This window comes from Panthera onca, chromosome C1 (genome assembly GCF_046562875.1).
Source record: "Panthera onca isolate mPanOnc1 chromosome C1, mPanOnc1 haplotype 2, whole genome shotgun sequence".
In the NCBI taxonomy this organism is placed as follows: domain Eukaryota; kingdom Metazoa; phylum Chordata; class Mammalia; order Carnivora; family Felidae; genus Panthera; species Panthera onca.
Window position 1 is genome coordinate 190,655,614 of NC_138346.1, and position 22,646 is coordinate 190,678,259.

A 22,646-nucleotide genomic window follows, 5' to 3' on the forward strand; every position below is an offset into this window, starting at 1 on the left:
ACGCGGGGCTTGAACTCACGAACTGTGAGATCATGACCCAAGCCGAAGACGGACGCTTAACCAACTGAGCCACCCAAGTGCCCCAATAAAATATTTTTAAAAAGTACCATTGGGGTGCCTAGGTGGCTCCAATGGTTAAACGTCCAACTCTTCATTTTGGCTCAGGTCATGATCTCACAGTTAGTGAGTTCGAGCCCCAAGTCAGTATCTGTACTGACAGCACAGAGCCTGCTTGGGATTCTCTCTCTCTCTCCTTCTCTCTCTCTGCCCCTCCCTGACTCACGCTCATGTGCACATGATCTCTCTCTCTTCTCAAAATAAATAAAAAAACTAAAAAAATTTTTGTTTTAATTTTTTAATGTTTATTTATATTAGAGAGAGAGAGAGCCAGAGCGTGAGCAGCGGGGGGGGGGGGGGGGGGGGGCGCAGAGAGAGAGATGGAGACAGAATATGAAGCAGGCTCCAGGCTTTGAGCTGTCAGCACAGAGCCCGATGAGGGGCTTGAACCCATGAGCCGTGAGTTCATGACCTGAGCCAATGTCTGACACTTAACTGACTGAGCCACCCAGGCACCCCCCAAAAAATTTTTTAAGTACCATTATATATTAATACATATATGCATACAAAAAAAGTTAGAGTACTTTGCTCTAAGCCATTGACAGAGGTGCCCGTGGTGTGGGTGTGTCAGAAATCGGTCAACAATTCAACAAATCTCTTTATTGTTCCTTGTGGGCACTCATTAGCTTACATTCTCAGCCACCCTTGCAGATAGGAATTGCCTTGTGCCTGGGATCTGGCCAATAGAATTGACAATTCTCCATACTCTTTCTGTGGCTGCTTTGGAAGGTCTGTGTTCAATATGGAGGCACGAGATGAAAGGAGCCTGGGCGCCTGAATCATTGTTTAGAAGAGAACAGTTAAGTGATCAATGATGAAATCCTATTTTGGATTTCAGAAGGAAAAAATAAACTTTTATTTTATTATGCATCCGAGATGTCAGGATTTGTTAAACTGCTAGCATACATTTACTCGTACAGTAGGATTTTGGAGACTAACTTTCTACAATATATACTTATTGTTTGCATTTTGTAGAACTTTCTTTTTAAAAATTTTCTTTCTTCTTTTTAGCCAGCAAAAATGGGTTTATTTATTATAAACACTTTCTTTTTTAATGTTTATTTATTTTTGAGAGAGAGAGATAGAGGGGGTTGGGCAGAGAGAGAGGGAGACAGAGGATCCTAAGGGGGCTCTGCCCTGACAGCAGAGAGCCCAATGTGGGACTGGAACTCACAAACCATGAGGATCATGACCTGAGCCGAAGTCGGATGCTTAACTGACTGAGTCGCCCAGGCGCCCCAACAAAAATGGGTTTATTTGGGAATAGCAGAAAATTGCAATCCGGGATAACCAAGCTATGGCAAAAATCATAGGCAATTTCTTTCTTGCATTTGTAATTAGCCTATTATACAATATAGGTTTTAAAAAATTAAATCATAGGTAACTTCTCATACTGCATTTATAATTAGCCGTCTATGCAATACAGATTTTTAAAATTAATGTTTCATAATTTATAATCAACTTTTTCTCCTTCTCCTCTGAGTAATTCCTTCTTACTTAACGTTTTTGTAGAAAATGCAAAGTTGGATGGTGTTACCAAATGGCTGATTGTCCAAGATGTAGAAGTATAGGAGTCAGCTTGTTATCCTTTTTGGTTTTCTTCATTGAGATGCAATTCACATACTGTAACATTCATCCTTCTAAGCATACAAAATTCAGTAGTTTTTCACATATTTATCAGGCCTTGCAACCATCACCACTAATTCCAGAACATTGCCATCACCTCAAAAGAAGCTTCATACCCTTTAGCAGTCATTCCCCATGTCCTCCACCCAGCATCTGACAACCACTGATGGACTTTTTGTCTCTATGAATTTTCCCATTCTGTGCATTTCATAGAAATGGGATCTACAGTCGGTGGCCTTTTGTGTCTGGCTTCTTTCACTAAGTACAATGTTTTCAAGGTTTACCCATGTTGCACCATATATGACTACTTCATTCATTTTGTGCGTGAACACTGTTTCATTTATGGATAGACCACATTTCGTTTATCTATGCCTCAGCTGATGGACATTTGAGTAATTTCCACTTTCTGACTATCAGGAATAGTGCTGCTATGAGCATTTGTGTACAAACTATTTTCCATAGTAGCTGTATCATTTTGTATTCCCACCAACAGTGTATCAGGGTTCCTATTTCTCAACGTTCTAACCCTTGTTACCGTCTGTCTTTTTGATTATGGCAGTCCTAGCGGGCATGAAGTGGTATTTCACTGGGATTTCAGTCTGCATTTCCTGGCTGATTGATATTATTTCTATTTTAATGTTTGTGTGTGTGTGTGTTGATGGTGGTGATGTGATAATTACTTTCCTGTAGCGATAAGGTATTTGTGGGTTACATATTGAAGAAAACATAAAATAAAGAAAGAGTTGGTTGGTTTGGTGTGGAAAGGAAGGAAGGAAGGAAGGAAGGAAGGAAGGAAGGAAGGAAGGAGAAAAGAGAGGAAAGAGGAAGCAAGCAAGCAAGAGTTGGTTCTATTCTCTCACATGTTTTTCATTCATCTGTTCTCCCCTACAACAAAAAGACACACAATCAATTCATTTTAACCTTTTAATGTAGCAAGGTTGCTAGGTTGGGCCCAGTTTTTGACTCAGTGCTTCTCATGTATGAGATTCATTAATACCCTTCTCTCCACCTCCACGTATCTATTTAAAGCTTAGTCGACTCAGGCTGCCTTAACAAAATACCATAGACTGAATGGCTTGAAAAACAGAAATTAATTTTCTCACAGTTCTGGAGGCTGAAAAGTCTAAGTTGAAGGTGCCAACTGATTCAGTTTCTGCTGAGATTCTCTTCCTGGCTTGCAGACAGCCACCTTCTTGCTCTGTCCTCACATGGCCTTTCCTCAGTGGATGCTCTTGGAGAGAGGAAGAGAGAGACAGAAAGACAATGTAAGTTCTCTGCTATCTCTTCTTATAAGAACACTAATCCTAACATCAGAAAAACCCATGCTCCTGACCTTATTTAACCTTAATTACTAAAGGCTCTATCTCCAAATACATACAGCCACATGGAGTGGGGGGGTGGGGGGGTGGGGGGGGGTTAGGGCTTCAACATATGAATTTGGGGGGTGGGAGTACACAAACATTCAATGTATCCACTGATTTCTTAGGAACTCCCTGAGAAACAAAGTGTTGATTTCTATCCACTATTTTATTCAGACACATACAAACCCATCTGATGGATTTGCAGACAAGCTCAACTGTGCACTCGAGGAAAAATTCGAGAAGGGGGCTGCATGAGGCTGGCACAAAGAGCCAGTCCAGCAACAGGGACCATGAGAGGGGAGTACCAGGTCACTACACTGTACAACACCAAGGGTACCATTCGTTGTTTAATCTATGTGAATGGCACTTCGTGGTGTTATTTGGAGTGCAAAACCTATACGCTGGTTCTGAATACAATGTATTCTAGTAACTAGTAACTAGTAGTACCCTTCCTGACACATTCCCATCCAGACATTATGGAGGTATCACTGGGGAGAAGAGTGCTCTATGCATGTGTTGAAAAAGCTGGATCACTAAATATCATCTCATTTGGGGGTTCTCTTTCCTATCTATGGTACTCTTCTGAGTTTACTGTCCTTTTGCTACAGGCCCCTCCTACTTGAGCTTAATGCTAAGAGATCAACTACTAATTAAAATCCTTTGTCTACAAGCAACAGAGACCAACTCTGGCTAACTTCAAGGGAAACATAAAGGAATTTATTGAAAGAAAATGTGAAAATTCACGAAATCAAAAGACAATCTGAGCAACCAAGGATCAAGATATTCAGAAATCAGGGCAGTGCTGGATATGTAGGTAATAGAAAGCCTATTCAGGATGCCGCCCCAGAATCAATCAGCTCCAGGAGTTTTCTGTCCTCCTGTCTCCCACTAAAATATTTTTCCAGTGTCCTATTGGGATTTGATGCCATCGTCTGACGAGGGAAGGGCAGAGACCCATGACTGACAGCCCATCAAGCCAGCGAGTAGTGGGGGAGGAGACACTCTCCAAAAGAAGGAGCTAGAATGCTGATAGAGAAAAACAACAGATGTCCTTGCATTCCAACCACGGGTTGCCAAGCAACGTCCTCCCACTTTTTTTCATACCATACACAATTTTTTAAATGCCTCTGCCTAACATAATATAATTATCTCACATGCAAGCAAAAAAATACATTCAACTCCTTCCAAAAGGATACAACTCGTGTCCAGTTATGGCATCCGTTCCTTCCCAGGTTTCATCAAGGTCCCCCTCCATACTTTGCAACTTGTGGACAAAACGACAAGTTTAACCTTTGCCAACCAACACAGTACACAATTCTAGAGGAAGGCAATAGGGAGGAGAAGGATAACTACTTTTAAATATATCTGACTTTCAGTGCACCTGGGTGGCTCAGTCGGTGAAACATCTGACTTCAGCTCAGGCGGTGATCTCACAGTTCGTGAATTCAGGCCCCACGTCGGGCTCTGGGCTGACAGCTCAGAGCCTGGAGCCTGCTTCGGATTCTGTGTCTCCCTCTCTCTCTGAGCCCTCCTCTGCCCCTCCTCTACTCGTGCTTTTTGTCTCTCTCTCTCTCTTAAAAATGAATATCTATCTATCTATCTATCTATCTATCTATCTATCTATCTGACTTTCTGTATGTAAGTCAGAGAAGGAAAACCCAGTCTTCCTCCTGTGTTTCCCCTTTACTCTCACATGACTACTGCACTCACAGCGCTTCTGACACCAGATGTGGGGGTTTCTCTGTGATGCTAGCTAAACGTCCTACAATTTAACTCAATTCTGATGCTATCTATCTGGAAATAGTGTCAGATCCCACAAGTTAAGGACCCTGTCCTACAAGACTGTCCCCACCCGTACCTCAGATGCCAACTGCAAACCCAAATTGTTGCCTGCATTTCTGACCAACTGGCTGTAAATCAGAGGTTCCCATGACACCGTCCTCAAGTTCTTAATGTGTTAGAGCAACTCACAGCACTCAAGAAAACCATTTACTTACTGCTTAATAGTTTATTATAAAAGATATGGTAAAGGACACAGATGAACATCCAGATGGAAGAGATATGTGGGACAAGGTGTGTGGGAAGGAGTACAGAGCTTCCATGCCTTCTCTGGGCACACCATTCTCCCTACACCTCTACCTGTTCACCAACCGGGAAGCTCTCCTAACCTTACACTATTGGGATTTTTGCGGAGGCTTCCTCACATGGGCATGACCAATTATTAACTCCATTCCTAGCCCCTCTCTCCTCTTGGTGAAAATTCCAAGCATCTGATCATCGCTTGGTTTTTCCAATGACCAGCTGCCAACCAGGAGCCCACTAGAGTCACCTCATCAGAACAAAAGCCACTGCTACTGCCCAGGAAATTCTAGGGATTTGGGGACTTTGTGCCAGGGCTTGGGTTAAAGACAAAATACTAGAACAAAAGATGTTCCTAGTGTTCTTATTACTGAAGAAATTAGGAGGGTTTTAGGAGCTGTGTGCTGGGAGCCAGGGGTGTGTGTATGTGTGTGTATGTGTGTATATATATATATATATATATATATATATATACACACACACATTTTTTTAATTATCTCACAAAGTTATACCTCAATAAAAGAGAAAAATATACATGATGCAGCAAGGAAGGAAATACAAGTAGAGGCAACAGTCCTCACTTATGGAACTGATTATAGTATTTATGGCTCCTCCCCTACCTGTCCACATTCTCTTGTCATTGGCCAGCACCTCAGTTGGTCTAGTGCTTTGCCAAGTGGGTTGTAATAGCCAGCCTTCAAGGTAGCACCCAATAATTCTCAACTCCTGGTGATCATGCCTTTGTATAGTCCCCTGCCACATTGAATAGATCCTAGAATAGTTTAGATTACTGAGATTAATTCTTCTCCTGGGTAGCTACATCAACCACTCTCATGCTTACTACTCTGGTTTTCAGCTCTCTCTCCACTTTGGACCCTGGAGATTTCTCTTTCATCTTACCAATTCAGTTATGCATTTCTTTTTTTTTCTTTTTAATTAAAAAAAATTTTTTAACGTTTTTATTCATTTTTAAGAGACAGAGAGAGACAGAGCACAAGCATTGGAATGGCAGAGAGAGGGGGAGACACAGAATCCGAAGCAGTCTCTAGGTTCTGAGCCATCAGCACAGAGCCCAACGCGGGACTCAAACCCACGAACCGCGAGATCATGACCCGAACTGAAGTTGAATGCTTAACCGACTGAGCCAGCCAGGCTCCTCAGTTATGTGTTTCTTAAAATGTTAGTCAGCATTTCTAAGTGTTTATTATATGAACGTGTTCAGTTTTTCTAATGTTTCAGATAGCTGAGGTTGGAAGTCCCTGTGTGTTTACTTTTCTATCCCCCACCCCCCCACTGGACTGCAAGCTCCATTGGGACAGGGAGGATGTTTTGTTTAGAATTACGTTCCCACAATCTAGCACTGTGCCTAGTATATAATAGACATTCATTACATGTTTGTTAAATGAATGAATGCAAGCAAGGAAGGAACAGATGCCATAACTGGACATGGGCTGTCTCCCTTTGGAAAGAGTTGAGTGTGCTTTTTGTTTGCATGTGAGATTATTTAATTAATTAACTAATCAATTAATTACTGAGAAGTCACATAGAAGACTTTCCTCCTTTAACAACATTCTCTTTCAGAATTGTCTGTTGCTGATAATTAGACCTTGGGACTTGCCTTTCAGATTATCAGTGTTTGGCCTGCAAACACGGTGGTCATTTGAGTTTTACTTCTTATATTTATTTTTTTTTTAAACCTTGAAATTCTCTAGTGGAACTGGAATTTGGTTATGCTGAGCCAGTCATAACACTGACAGACATGGACTTCTCCATGTCAGGCTAAAAGAGACAGCATTAATTTACATAAATACAAATCTTGCATTGCTATTTATAGAGTTGTTCTTTAATGGATGGATATTTCAGGATTGAACATTTGCATTGTTTAGGGGCGCCTGCATGGCTCAGTCGGTTGAGCGTCCGACTTCGGCTTGGGTCATGATCTCACAGTCTGTGAGTTCGAGCCCCGCGTCGGGCTCTGTGCTGACCGCTCAGAGCCCGGAGCCTGTTTCGGATTCTGTGTCTCCCTCTCCCTCTGACCCTCCCCCGTTCATGCTCTGTCCCTCTCTGTCTCAAAAATAAACGTTAAAAAAAATTAAAAAAAAAAAAAAAAGAAAATGTGCATTGTTTAGAATAGGTGCCCCCTAGTCTGTGAAGTTTGACTTGGTCAATTTCATGATCCAAAGAGAATTCTTGATTCTTTTTTTCTAATCCTGCACCTGCCCGCATCTTTCCCTTTTCTGAAGTTTTATCTAGTATTCAGGCCAAAACCTTAAGAAACAACTGTGTATCCTCTTTTTTCTTCCCGTACTCCAGGTGTCACCCCACATCCAGTTCATTAGCAGTCTTGTTGACTCTCCTTTCGAAAGATTTTGAGAACCCAACCCTGTCTCTGAAGTCCAACCCACCAAGTCTAAACTCCCATCATCGGTTACCTCGCTTACTGTGACGGTCCCCTAACTCATCCGCCTGCTTTCTCTCTTATCCGCACTATCAGTTCTCCACTCAACAGCCACAGGGAACTCTTCCAAAATATAAATCAGATCCCATCAGGTATATAGTCATGGGCCACTGTAAAAGGCACCTGGAAAACTTAGCCTCCTGTGTCATCCCTGGCCACACTGTAGGGAAGCCAGGGCCATTTCATAAAAATGATGTATGTTCCATTCCCAGCAAATTAAAAAAAAAAAAAAAAAAAAAAAAAGAGGGAGGTGTTGCTGCTCTGGGAAATTATAAATAGCAGAGTTTGGCCTAATCATCTTGGCTCTTCTCCACACTTCATTGGACAGCCAGTGCAAATAACCTCTGAGCAATCAGCATGAGAATGTTGGAAAAGTAGTCATAATAACCTGATATTTTCCGGATAGGTTTCTCCTATGCTACTTGCTTCTCTCATTACAAAGTTGACCTTTGATGAGCTAGTGAAAGGCTGGTTCATATGATGACCCAGAGTTGCTGCTCTGATGTTATGCCATCACTCAGCAGGAATGAATATGGGGGATTTTCATCCTTTTCCATGATGCCTTCCAGAAGGACCAATGGCCAGAAATCCAATAGGCAGAAAAAGGTTTTCTAAATCTCAGGCAGAGAGACATATTTACCATGAAGCTAATAAAGCTTAAGATTTAAGACTTCTTCCTTGCATGACACCCTTCTAAGGGCCTAATTTTATATTCATATTTATGTATTCCTTTTCTTAAAAAGAACCCCACCTGTTTGCAATCAAGTTTACAACCCCTCCTCCCAGGTTTTGTGACAACTACCAGAAAAAGGAGATTTAGGGTGTTGATAACATGAGGAGCTAGGGGGAAAGAGCAGCAGATGCTGTGTCCCTGGGACCCTCTGTTTTGGTGACCCCCTGAGAAACCTTCTGTCCTACCCATTCCAAGTCACTCAACATCTATACCCTTAACTCCGCAATCATTGCTTCTTGCCCTTCCAAAGAATCCTGGCAAATTGCCAGCTGTGTGGACCCCCACAAGATCCCACTTAAAAAGATGATCTTAAATATCTTAGTTATAGAACCATATATCATCTTGATCATCTCTTTTCCATAGAATAGCAAGAGACCAGTTTGTAGTAGGTATTTCCTCTTGGCACATCTGTCTACCATCTAACATAAGAGCTGAGATTCACTGAAGTCCTGTCAGGATGGATTTGAACTTCTTGGAACACAGTAGACTCTCTGGCTTATTAAATAAACTGAACTAAAAATGAGACCCTTTGCTTTGATCTCTGCCCCCAAATCACACTCTAGATTTGCACTGACTTAGGTAGCCCCATTTTTAGGCAAAATTGCACAAAGTAACTGAACAAGTGTTCGCCCTTCCCAGGTGTTGCACCCTTCATCATTTACAGAGTAGGACATTGAAGTCTTACTGAGTTACATCTTTAATACTATTTTATAGGGGCACCTGGGTGGCTCAGTAGGTTAAGCATCTGCCTTTGGCTCAGGTCATGATCTCATGGTTAAGGAGTTCGACCCCTACGTTGGGCTCTCTATTGTCAGGGCAGAGCCTACTTCAGATCCTCTGTCCCCCTCTGTCTCTGCCCCCCCCCCCCCCCCGCCCAGTAAATAAATAAATAAATAAATAAATAAATAAATAAAAGCTTTAAATAATAATAATAATAACATTTTTTAAATGTTTAAGAACCACCATTTAAAAAATATTCCATAAAAGGGGCACCTGGGTGGCTCAATCAGTTGAGCGCCCAACTCTTCATTTTAGTTCAGATCATGATCTCACAGTTCGTGAGATGGAGCTCTGAGTCAGGCTCTGCATCAAGGGCATAGAGCCTGCTTGGGATTCTCTCTCTCCCCCACTCTCCCTGCCCCTGCCCCCCTAGTGCACACACACTCTCTCTCTTTCTCAAAATAAATTAAATAAATAAATAGATAGATAGGTAGGTAGATATTTAAAAAAATAAAATAAAAACACCCTATAAAAACTGTATGATTCTCAGACCTCACAAAACCCAGCTAATTGTATCTCTTCCACACTTCAGGGAGTGACAAATCAAAGATTTCATTACTATTTAAAAATCAAGTTAATTTAAAATCAATGTATTCCTGACTATACTATATATGAGAACATTCCACACTTCCCAGCAATGTGGAAGTCAAGGTAACAACTCAAGTTTTCAGTCTGGCTAAAAAAAATCACTTTGCTTCTAACTTTACCTAATATTCTATGCCTCCTATGTGTTAAGTATCGCATTGTCCAAGAGGCTCACCAGAAAACTACATAGTCAAATAAATCTAACAGTTTTCCCCCCTTAGGTTCTTACAACTGTATCATATGTAATAGTATTATAAGAAAGATGGGGAGGGGTCCCTGGCTGGCTCAGTCGGTGGAGCATGAGACTCTTGATCTTGGGGTTGTGAGTTCGAGCCCCACGTTGGGTGGAGAAATTTTAAAAATAAAATCTGTAAAAAAAGAAAAGAAAAAAGAGGGGCACCTGGATGGTTCAGTTGGTTAAGCACCTGACTCTTGATTTTGGCTCAGGGCATGATCTCAGGGTTCGTGGGTTCAAACCCTGTGTCAGGATCTGTGCTGACAGCGTGGAGCCCTCTTGGAATTCTCTCTCCCTCTCTCTCTGCCCCTCCCTCCTCAAAATAAATAATAAACTTAAAAAAAAGAGAGATGAATTCCATTAACTCTAAGACCTCCACTCAGTGGGTTTAAATATCCATGTTACATATTCACAGCCTACTAGTCTATAATGAGAACTGGCACTCAGGGCCACTAGGCATAGGCTTAGAGATCATTCCGGACATAAAGGGCCCAGCCCACACCCCACTCACCAAACCCTACACACTGGGGCAGAGCTGCATCCACTCAGAGAGGGGGTACCCTTTACTAACTTCCTCTAAGGGGCCCTGTGGGACAGAGATGGCCCTACTGCCCGCGGCTGTGTCAAAACAGGAAGGAGAAACCTACCCCTCCCATACCTGTCCTACATAACACTTCCTCACCTACCTTCCCCCCCCCCCCCGCCCCCCGGAGGTTTATACACTTCTCCACTCTTGGGTTTCACTAATTGTTCCTGCCTTAGCTACCTCACTCCCTCTGCCCCCATAATTTGCAAAGCTGCCTCTCTCACAATGGAATTAGGACTTCTATTTGCAATGCAGAACAGTTTTGTTTCTCTCTTTGATCCTTGGCCTTCCAAACTATGTTCTCTTAGGCCTGCTGAGAATAATGAGCAGGCCTATTGAAGAGTCAGGTACCCGTTAATAGCTTCTCCCTTTCCTACACAAAAACACAAAGGCCCTGCCAAAGCTTTGAAACTAAACCCTGAGACTCCTCCAGTCTGTGCTCTTGTGTGTTATAAAAAGGAGCCCAGTGAAAGAAATAAAGGGACAAAGAGTGTTCTCTAGTTACAATTTCTAGTCTAGTTCTAGTTCTTTTTCTAGTTACAATTGTTTGCATTTTCTGATTTTTCTGAAATGAATATGCAGAAGCTCAGGGAGGTTATGTAACTTGCCCAAGGTCACACAGCTTAAATGGTAGCCTGAAAGTCAATCCCATCTCAGGACTTCAGATTGCATGTATGGTTCTTTCCACCATAGCTGAGCTATCCCTGGAACGTTGAGGCTGGCTGCCAGGCCTGGAGTAGAAAGAGGCTTTCCCATAAGGAGAGAGACACATTACTGTCCCTCAGCCATTGAAAAATATGATACAGGATATAAATATCTCTACGGTCAAGAGAGCTGAAGAGAGCTGATCCCTTCACCCCTAAGTGGGCAGCCCTATGTACCAAGTTTGTGCTATGATCACTTCCCGATTCTAGCTGAGCTAATAGGATCTCTCCGTCTCTCAGGGAAATCTGTAATTAGAATCAGGGGTATCTAGTTCAATCTGGGAAGGTCCCTCAAACAGAGAAAAAATATGCTTGAGAGCTGTACTTTGGCCATCTTCTACCTGCTATGGGGAACAAAAAGCTAAGCAATGATGTTGAGAGAGAGGGAGAGTGACATATGTGAGGAAGAAATCGGGATTCCTGATGTTTTTAGTTACTGGATCCAGTAAATTCCTACTTTGTCTAAGGAGTCCAAAGAACTTAAGACAGAGGGTGCTACATCCCAAGCCAGTCATTTCCAGATTCTAAAAACTACAAATCAATGGCCATGTATCACATATTTCCATGTAACAAGAAGCCAAATGGTTTAGTGGCCAAAACCACAACAAGGGCACAGACTTCCTGCATGACTGGGGCAAGTTTCTTAATATCCGTTTCCCCAATTGTGAGATAGAAATAGTACCTTTCTCGTATGATTTTTGTGATGATTAAATGAGTGGTTATCTGGAAAGTCCTCAGAAATAATGACGGGAACATAGAAAATAGTATGTAAATGTTAGATGTTATTCAACTTTTTTTCTTCTCCTTTCTCCTATTTTATACATGGGGAAACTAAAACCCAAGAAGGCAAGGGTATTGCCCAAGGCCATGCTGCAATTACACAGTAAGGCTGGGCCCAGAACTAAAGTCTTCTGATACCGAGTTCAAGGTTTGGTCCATCACCCTGAATGTCCCATAACAAACCACCTGTTACAGTGTTTCCTTGGAGAAAATGTTAGAACCCAAGCCCTGAGGGTATTAGGAGATCTGATTAGGAAGTAGCCCCCTGCCTCTGCTCCTGGTTGGAGAACAAGGCTACTCTAACTTGGCCTGCTCAGCTGGGCCTCCATGCCTGTACAGTTGAGGAAGAGGAAGAGCGTTTGTAATGATAATGTAAGATTTTGAGAAGTATTTTGCAAAGAATCCTGCTGCCAAAAACATGTCTCCTAATATTTAGGAAATCAGGAAGTGCAGAATCACAAGGAACCAACATCAATGATCTCAGCGGCCAGAGACACCAAAATGGGTGATTCATAGGAGGATGCCTAAATATGCACCCCAAACCTCTGTGTGCTGTCTGCCAAAGCCCTAGGCCTGATCATCACTGATAGAATAATAACAGCCTCTCCTTTCCTTCTGCCTTCCAAATTCACATGAGCACCTCTCATTTTCGGGATACCTAGGACCCTGCTGTTAAGGGAATCTGGGAAATGTAGTTTGAGGCTTCCAGCCCCCAAAATATAGGGGAAATTATGGAAGGAAGTAAGAATGGTGTTCACCCAACAATCTGGTATGGTTTATTTTATCCCTTTGGCTAGTCAGTGACGTTTATATACATTTTTCTATCCATATTTAACTTTCAAACAACATTACTGTTCCCCTTAATATGATGCAAGTATCCCTCATATAAATAAAGATGTTGTTATAGGCTAAGTTGTGTTCCCCTCAAATTCATATGTTGAAGCCCAACTCCCAGTAGCTCAGAATTTGACTATATTTGGAAATGGAGCCTTTATAGAGATGTTTAAGTGTGGGCCTTAATTCAGCCTGACTGGTGTCCTTATACAAAGAGGAAATTTGAACACATAGAGACGCTAGATGTCCCAGTTTCTTTACAACCTTGCAGGGTTTTGAGTAGAAGCATGAGCTGATCTCACATTTTTAAAATGATCACACTGGCTGCCATGTCGCAGATAGAAAATAGGGAGTAGGGTGGAAGCAGAGAGACCATTTTGGAGACTGTTGTAGCAGTTTAGAGAGATGATGATGGCTTGGATCAAGGTGGTGGTAATGGTGCTGGTGGAGGTAAAGAGTGATCAGACTGGAATGTGTTTTGAAGATAGAGCCAATTGAATTGACTGATGGATCAGATGGGGAGCTTGAGAAGAAAAGAAGTGTCAGGGAGATTTCAAATATTTTTGGTCTGAACAATTAGGAGAATTAAATTGCCACTTACTACACTAAAATCAATCTGGGAGAGGAAGAGGGTCGGGTTACCTGTGTTGGGGAGCAGACTCAAGGTTTTGGTTTTGACACGTAGATTTTGAGATGTCAGTTACTGATATAAATAGAGACATCAAATAGAAATGGAATCTACAAGTGTGTATTCAAGAGAAAAAATGAGGCAGAATGAATAGTTTGGAAGGTGTCAGGATATTTAAATCCAAAGGGCCAGAGAAGATCACCTATGCCAATGATTTTCCACTGGGATGTTCCACCCAGTAGAGAAGCATTTGGAAAATTGCCAGAACATTTTGTGGGGGCGGGGGATGACATGATGATTAGGGTGGGGACCACTACAAGGCTTTAATGTGTGGGACCAGGGCTCCTGGGCTTCCTGTAATGCTTAGGACAATCCTGCACGACAGGAATTGTCCCACATTCCACATAAGTTTCAAATGTCCTATCAGACATTCGTTTGGTGGAAAATACATTGATTGTTTATCTCAGTCTAGAGCCTAAACCTATTCTCCACATAAACACAGAGTATTTTTTCTATGGTTTTAATATGTACTGAATATCTCAGGAACACCACTTCCGTGTGATTACTTGATGGAAGAGGGTGCTTTGTCTTGTTCAGAAAATCAGCCGCACAGCTGCTCTCTGTGTTCGAGATGCCAGTCCAGTTCTCCTGGATCAGTCTGCATGTGCAGCTTTGGCAGGCATAGTGATTCTAGGAATGGCTGCAAGCATCTGATGATTACATTAGGGCTTCTGGTGAAGTTGTGCATAATTTATACATGTTCGAATATGTGACACTTTTCTGCGCTGGTTTCCTCTTCTTTCTCCTTATAATATAGGGAATGAAGTTCGTTATTGTGAAATTGTGGGTGTAGAATGGCGTGAAAGGTACTCTCCATTTGCCCCTCCAGACCTGATCCACTCTCTGCTCTTGGGTTACTTGCTCTGTGCCCCAGGAGGCAGACTTTAATGAATGGTGTCAATCAGCTCCATTGCCCAGTGGCTTCCTGTTGAGTTCGGCCAAAGGGAAATACTGCTCCCTCATCCTGGCTCTTCAGACCTTGGGATGGCACACAACTCCCTCCAGTGCTTCCTCATTCCTTGTCAGTTCCCTTAACTTTGCCCACATCGTTTTCAATAATCCCTTCATTAAACTGGCTTCAATTGGACTCAGCTTGAGTGTGCCATCTGTTTCCTGCCAGGCCCTAACTAATACACTAGTGACATTATTTCTGAATTTCATTTCAGGACAGCAAAGGGCAAATTACAAAAGATTTGTTATAAAAAGGGAGTAAATCCAGAATGTGGAACATTCTTGAGGACAATTGAGCTGGTTTCTGCAGTAAATCAGTAGAATGAAAAATAAAGGGAGGGGGAGGATTGCTAGCATTAAAAAAGATTGAAAGGGCACGACAACAAAATGTAATGTGTAGACCTTGTTTGGATCCAAATTTGGACAAACCCCGTATAATAAGGCATATCTGAGACACGAAGGAAAGTGTAGTTGTGGGCTGGTTTTAAGTGATACCAAAGAACATTTTTAAATTTTGTTAGGTTTGGTCAGGGCATCATGGTTGTGCAAGAAAATGGCACATATCTTTAAGGTGTAAAAGGGTATAGATAAAGCAAATTCACTACTATTAAATGCTAATAATAGATATATGGGGATACATTGTACTGTTCTCTCTACATTTGTTTGTATGTTCGAAATTCTTTATGGTAAAACATTTTGAAACTAAATTAGATTAAATTTAAAAAGGACGTTGTGAGGGGCACCTGGGTGGCTCAGTCGGTTGAGCGTCTGACTTCGGCTCAGGTCATGATCTCACAATTTGTGAGTTCAAGCCCCGTGTCAGGCTCTGTGCTGACAGCTTGGAGCCTGGAGCCTGCTTCACATTCTATGTCTCCCCATCTCTCGGCTCCTCCCCTGCTCATGCTCTGTCTCTCTCTGTCTCTCAATAATAAATAAATGTTAAAAAGAATTTTTTTTAAGGACATTGTGTCTAATAGGGGCATCAACCAAGGCAGGAAGTGAAGATAAGAGATTTGGATTGAAACAGGAATGTATCCAGGCAAGATCTATAGAGGGGAAAGGGGGCAAGAGAATATTGATAATAATGACAACAAGGGCCCTAAGGTAGGTAAATGGGCAAGGTGAAGGGTAACAAAAAGGTGGTAGGGTCAATGGGCTGGATGTCCTGAAGAAGTTGAAAAGTTATTGGATTCAGGATACTGACAAGAGTGAGCCACAAAGACAAGTGGTGATGGTCAAAGAATGATGCTTAAAAATAAACAAAATATTAGCTTTAAGATCAATGAAAAAATATATATTTAAATTAAATATGTGGAAGTTTCATAGAATTAGTAAGTGAATCTGATGAAACTACTAGATACAAGGTGAAGATACAAACAAATGTATTTCTATATACTGGCAAGAAACAACTGGAAAATGAAATTTACAAAGTAATACCATGTATAACTGCATGGAAAATATCAAATTCCTAGGGATAAATCTACTGAAAGATTTATAAGACCTCGACACTGACAATTCCAAAAAATTTTTGAGAGAAATTAAAGGCAACCTCAGTAAATAGATATTCCACGCTCATGAATTGGACAACTTAATACTGTTAAGATATCAGTTTTTTCCAAATTGGTCCATAGGTTCAATGCAGTCCCATCAAAATTCCAGCAAGCTGTGGTGTGTGTGTGTGTGTGTGTGTGTGTGTGTGTGTGTGTGTGCATGTGTATCTCTGTGTGTGTAAATTGACAAGCTGATTCCAAGATTTATATGATAATCAAGGACCTAGCAGATCAAGAACTCTGTTTTTTTTTTTAAGTTTATTTATTTATTTTGAGAGAGAGAGAGGCGGGGAGGGGCAGAGAGAGAGAGGGAGAGAGAGAATGTCAAGCAGGCTCCACACTTTCAGCACAGAGCCAGATGTGGGGCTTGAACTCATGAACCGTGAGATCATGACCTGAGCTGAAACCAAGAGTCAGACACTTAACCAACTGAGCCACCCAGGTGCCCCTCAAGAGCTCTTGATGAAAAAGCTGGAGGACTTACATCATCAGATTTCAAGATTTACAATAATAAATAATACAGAGCACCCTGGGAGGAACAACAGACAAATAAATCCCTGGAACAGAATAAAGATTCCAGAAACAAACCACACATACTATATATATATACTATCTTTTAAAAAAAATTTTTTTTTAATGTTTATTTTTACTTTTGAGAGAAAGAGAGAGACAGAGACGTGAGGTGGGGATGGGCAGAGAGAGGAAGACACAGAATAGGAAGCAGGCTCCAGGCTCTGAGCTGTCAGCACAGAGTCCGACGTGGGGCTCAAACTCACACACCGTGAAATCACGACCTGAGCTGAAGTCCGATGCTTAATGGACCAAACCACCCAGGCGCCCCAATACTATCTTTGATTTACATCGAAAGTGTCACTGTAATTAAGTAGGGGAAGGATGATGTTTTAATTTTCAAAAATTTTTTAAGTTTATTTATTTTTGAGAGAGAGAGAGGGAGAGAGCTAGTGGGGGAGGGGAAGAGAGAAAGAGACAATTCCAAGCTGATAGCACAGAGCCCGACACAGGGCTCGAACCCATAACTGTGAGATCATGACCTGAGCTGAAATCAAGAGTCCGATACTCAACCGACTGAGGCACCCAGGTGCCCCAAGGATGATCTTTTAATAAACAATGCTGGAACAATTAGATGTTAGTGGATAAAAAGGAACCCTGACCCTTAACTCAAAACTATAACAATAAATTAATTTGAGATGGATCATTGACCAAAACATCAACACTTCAACAAATTTCTAAATAAAACCATAGGCAAAAATTTTTTTAATTGGGGTAGATAAAGATTTCTTAATCAGATCAGAAAACACAGTAACCATTAAAAAATTGATAAATTGGACTTAATTAAAATTTAAAAATATGAGGTGCCTGGGTTGGCTCAGTTGGTTAGCGTTGACTCTTGATTTTGGCTCAGGTCATGATCTCACGGTGGTGAGATAGAGCCCCGAGCCAAGCCTGCAGTTGGGCTCAGTGCTGGGAGTAGTTCCTGCTTAAGATTCTAGCATTCTCTCCCTCTGCCCCTCCCCCACTTGCATGCGCGCGCGCGCACTCTCTCTCTCTCTCTCTCTCTCTCTCTCACACTCTAAGTAAAATAAAATAAATAAGAATGTTCATAGCAACTTTATTCATAATAGCCAAAAGTGGACAAAATCCAAACATACAACACAAGAATACAACAATTTGGGTTTTTTAAAATTTTTATTTATTATTGAGAGAGAAAGAGACAGAGCGTGAGCGGGGGAGGGGAAGAGAGAGAAAGGGAGACACAGAATCTGAAGCAGGCTCCAGGCTCTGAGCTGTCAGTACAGAGCCAGACTTCGGGCTCCAATCCATGAACCATGAGATCATGCCCTGAGCCGAAGTTGGCTTAACTGACTGAGCCACCCAGGCACCCCTGAGAATACACCAATTTGTGGTATATTTGTAAAAGGTAATTTTATCAGCAATAAACAAAATGAAAAAAAAAAAAAAAAACTAATATACAGAACAACACAGATGAATCTCCAAAACATTGTGCTAAGACAAAGAAATCAGACACCAAAGAATACATATTATGATTCCCTTCATAAGAAGTTCAAGAATGGACAAAACTAATCTATGACGATAGAAATCAGAATAGTGGTTACCTCTGGTGGATTGGGTATTGATTGAATGGGGCACAGGGAACCTTCCTGTGAGATGGAAGTGCCTCTGTATCTTGAACTGAGTGGAGGTTATATGGGTGTGTACATACAGGTAAGTTGAGCAATATAATTAGTATTTGTCCATTTTCCTATCTGAAATACCGTGGTACCAAGTTTTAAAATAAGGAGTTTCTTTTTTAGTTATAAAAGCAAAATAAATAGACACTTTTTACAGGAATTAAAACAAATGTAAGTGGAAGGATGAAACCAAGACTTGACTCCATTTTGAGGACATGGGTCTATCTTCAACTCCCTGCCGGTCTGAGATGGGACAGAGGGAGGGCGTGTTTTCTGCAGATGACAAAGGGCAGATCCGGGATCTGTGGGGGCAAGCCACAAGGACATAGTTTCCATTTGAGATGAGGAAGATCGTTTTCACACCTTACTCCAGAAATGAAACAGGCGGACTTGAAACAGTCTGCGGTGGCAGTGTGTGGGAACAGAAGGCTCCCAGCCAGCCACAAGTCAGGGATGTTGTAGAGGGCATCCAATACCAGATGGGGGGTGGATTAGACCACCCACATCTCTTTCCTTGTGGCCTCTGCCACTGGGCCCCTTTAAGAAATAGTAGTGAGTGGAGGCACCTGGGTGGCTCAGTGGGTTGAGCATCCAACTTTCGCTCAGGTCATGATCTCACCATTGGTGAGTTTGAGCTCTGCGTTGGGCTCTGTGCTGACAGCTCAGAGCCTGGAGCCTGCTTCAGATTCTGTGTCTCCCTCTCTCTCTGCCCCTCCCCTGCTCATGCTCTGTCTCTCTCTCTCACACACACACACAAATAAATAAACATTAAAAATTTTTTTTAAAGAAATAGCAGTGAGTGGCACAGCTCCTCTCACACACCAAAATGCCACTCCTATTAACAGAGATGGCCACACCCATCTGCTGGCATCCACAGACTGCTGGAGAGCTAGCTCCGGAGTCTGGTCTCTGGTGGAAGTGAAAGGGCAGGCAAGGACACAGGACAAGAGTGCTAGTCCTTAAGAAACTGACAATTTGGTGGGAAAGCAAAAATAACCCTGAGCTGGGAGTGAAAGCTAAATTCTGATGGATTTCAGGGCAAGCTGGCTCCAAAATATGCTATTTTGGCATACTGATTATTTTGAATTAAAGTTACTTAGGAAACAGCCAGTGCAAAAGGGACACTCTGACCCTCCTTTGTACCCTTGAAAGCAGGTAATAAATCTCCTATGTGAAAGATTACCAGCAGATAAAGAGACATCCTTACTGCCAGAGATGGGAATTCAGGGCCAAAGCCTATATAAACACACCTTGTTACTTTTACTAATTCACTACCCAGCCCAAATTTTGTTTAGAATTCCTTACTAACTGAAGCTCCCAAACATAAGTTTTCTTTGTCCTGTCAATTCTTCGCAGATTTATGTTTCTTTGCCTATAAGGTATAAAAGTTGCCAACTTTGGTCACTTTCCTGAGATTCATATTTCTATGAGTTCCCATAAGTATGAATTAAATATTTCTCGTGTTCATCTGTCTCATGTCAATTTAATTCTTAGACCAGCCAGAAGAACCTTGAAGGGTAAAGTAAAATTCTCCCCTCCCCCCACCCAATAATTACATCTTGCTTCTGCTTCTGGAGGGCTGTGTGATGTTGTGCAACTCCTTTGCCATCTCTGAGCCCAGGAGCCAGGCTGGGTGGTTCCCCTGAATTCCCCAGTACAGACATCCTTCGAGGCTGCACAGGGGTCCTAGAGGGGAAGGCACTGGGATGAGGGACCACTATGACCACAGTGGGAAACAGGAGTCAGGGAGATTCCAGGCCTCATTCCCCATCTCTTAAACTACTGTTAAAGTTAACGGTTACAGTTACTGCCCCAAGAAACTGCCCCCTCCCTGCTTCTCTGGCCCTAGGTCACCTGCAGGACGTCCCAGACTCCCCACAAGCTATCCAGGCCATGTTAGATCACCTAGGGGTAGGGATCCAGTACACCCACCCTAGGCCAGTTTCAGTAGGATCTCTGCCAGACAGAAGGCAATTTCCTGGAGAATGAGCAATCAGAGCTCACTCTGGGCTTGGCCTCTTTAGGGCTTGGGCCTCACCCCGGAAAGGTCCTTGGGCCATAGCAATCAGGGACTTCCTTGATTGCCCTGGAGATATGAGCATTGCCCAGCTCTGCCCAGCTGCCCTGGAAGAAAAGAGGAAGGCCTGGATCTAAGCCAAAACACTCAGACCTAAACCTTCCCTGGCTCTCTACTTTCTCTGTCATTGCTGCTTCTTTCTTCTCCCCTCAATCTCCTGCCTCCCTCCCTGGGGTTACAAATAAATTTTAACAAGTAGGGAAATTTGCAAATACAAAATCTTCAAATAATGAGAATCAAGTGCATGTTGTCCTAGGGGAGCCTGGAAGAACCTCTGACTGAGCCTGGTAGAGTCAGGGACGACTTGCAAAGAGACGCTACTTTGGCTGTTCCTGTAATACAGAGAGGTCCAGGCAGGGGGCTTGTGACCACAAACTAAGTCATGTGCTTTAACAAAGAACTATTTCTTTCCTATTCATTCCTAGGTATTTCGTTGCTGTCATAAATATGGTCTTCTCTTTCACCATATCTTCTAACTCAGCACTGAACAGTAGAACTTTTTGTAATGATGGATTTGTTCTATAACTACGTTAATACAGTAGGCACAAATCACATGTGGCTATTGAGAACTTTAAGTGTGACTAGTATGATTGGGAAACTGAATTTTAAAATATTTTTAAAAATGTTTTGTTTTGTTTGAGAGAGAAAGAGAGAGAGAGGGAGAGTGAATGAGCACGATCAAGTGGGGGAGGAGCAGAGAGAGAGGGAGAGAAAAAAAATCCCAAGACTCAGGGCCTGAACTCACAAACTGTGAAATCATGACCTACGCCAAAACCAAGAGTAAGTTGCTTAACTAACCAAGCCACCCAGCTGCCCCAAGAAACTGAATTTTAAGTTTTACTTAACTTTAGCTATTTTTAAATTTTTATTTGTTATTTATTTTTTTAAAATGTTTTTCTATTTATTTTGAGAGAGAGACAGAAAAAGAGAAGGGCAGAGAGAGAGAGGGAGAGAAAATCCCAAGCAGGCTCCACACTGTCAGTGCAGAGCCTGATGTGGGGCACCAACTCAAACTGTGAGATCATGACCTGAGCCGAAGTCGGACGCTTAACTGAGCCACCCAGGTTTCCCTATTTTTATTTTTTTAAGTTTATTTTTTTAGTAATCTCTACACCCAGTGTGGGGCTTGAACTCATGACCCTGAGATCAAAAGTTGCATGCTCTTCTGACTGAGCCAGCCATTCGCCCCAATTTTAGCTATTTTAAATTTAAATTCAAATAGCCTCATGGTTATCATGTTGAAAAATGTAGTTTTAACTGATTGCAGTTTGTACATATAAAAGGTATTAATTTTTGTATGTTAATTTCATACCCCATTTCCTTACAGAATGTTGTTTATGGCAGTTTTTCAGTTGATTGAATTGGGTTCTCTTGGAATACAAACATGTCATTGACAAATAAAGATAATTTTACCTATTCTTTTCTAATTTTTATTGATTTTTCTTGTCTAATTGCATCAGCTAATACCTCCAATTAAAGGTTATATAGAAATATTGGTAATAGTGTGTATTCTTGTTCCTGATTTAATAGAATTTCTAAGTGTGGTTTCTTCTTTTTTATATAAAAATGATACAAACAGGTGACAAATAAATTGTTCTGTCCCCCTAGCCTGCTCCTCTGGTGCTCCCTGAGCTACTGAGTTGAGGTGCCACCGTTTCCCAAGTTAGAAATCTAGGGATAACCTTCATTTCTCTCTCTCTCTCTTCTCCCTTCCCTTTCCTCCCCTCCTCCCTCCCTCTCTCTATTATCCAGGCCAACCAGCTGCCAAATCTGTCTTGTTCCCATTTCCACTGCCACCACCCATCTTGTACTTTTCATTGCCTAGAAACATTAGAAGAGCATTTGCTACATTAGTCACCCTGCTTCCACTTCCTTTTTTAAATTTTTATTTTAGTGTTTGTTTATTTTTGATAGAGAACACACTAGCGGGAGAGGGGCAGAGAGAGAGGGAGAGAGTCCCAAACAGGCTCCCCATTGTCAGCACAGAGCCTCATGTGGGACTCAATCCCCAGAACTGTGAGATCTTGACCTGAGCCAAAACCAGGAGTTGGGCACTTAACTGACTGGGCCACCCAGGCACCCCACCCTGTTTCCACTTCTTCAATCCTTTCTCCACAAAGCAGATGATATGGTCTTTCTAAACTCTTGGTCTATCTTGTGGTGTCCCTACTTAAAACTTGTCAATGTCTTCTCTCTTCTCTTAGGGTAAAGACCAAAAGGCTTCACATGGCCCACAAAGCCTTGAACCATTTGCTTCTGCCTTAAAATCGCTTTTCTGTTTAAATCCCTGCA

The 22,646-nt window shown here is 42.0% G+C and overlaps 1 long non-coding RNA gene across 1 annotated transcript; it reads left to right on the plus strand.

The window, feature by feature from the left end:
- The first annotated feature begins 392 nt into the window (after nucleotides 1-392).
- LOC145715678 (uncharacterized) lies at nucleotides 393-4,009 on the plus strand. Its single transcript, XR_014138113.1, has 2 exons — nucleotides 393-3,008; nucleotides 3,713-4,009. It is a non-coding gene; the product is annotated as an uncharacterized LOC145715678 (long non-coding RNA).
- The last annotated feature ends 18,637 nt before the right edge of the window (nucleotides 4,010-22,646 follow it).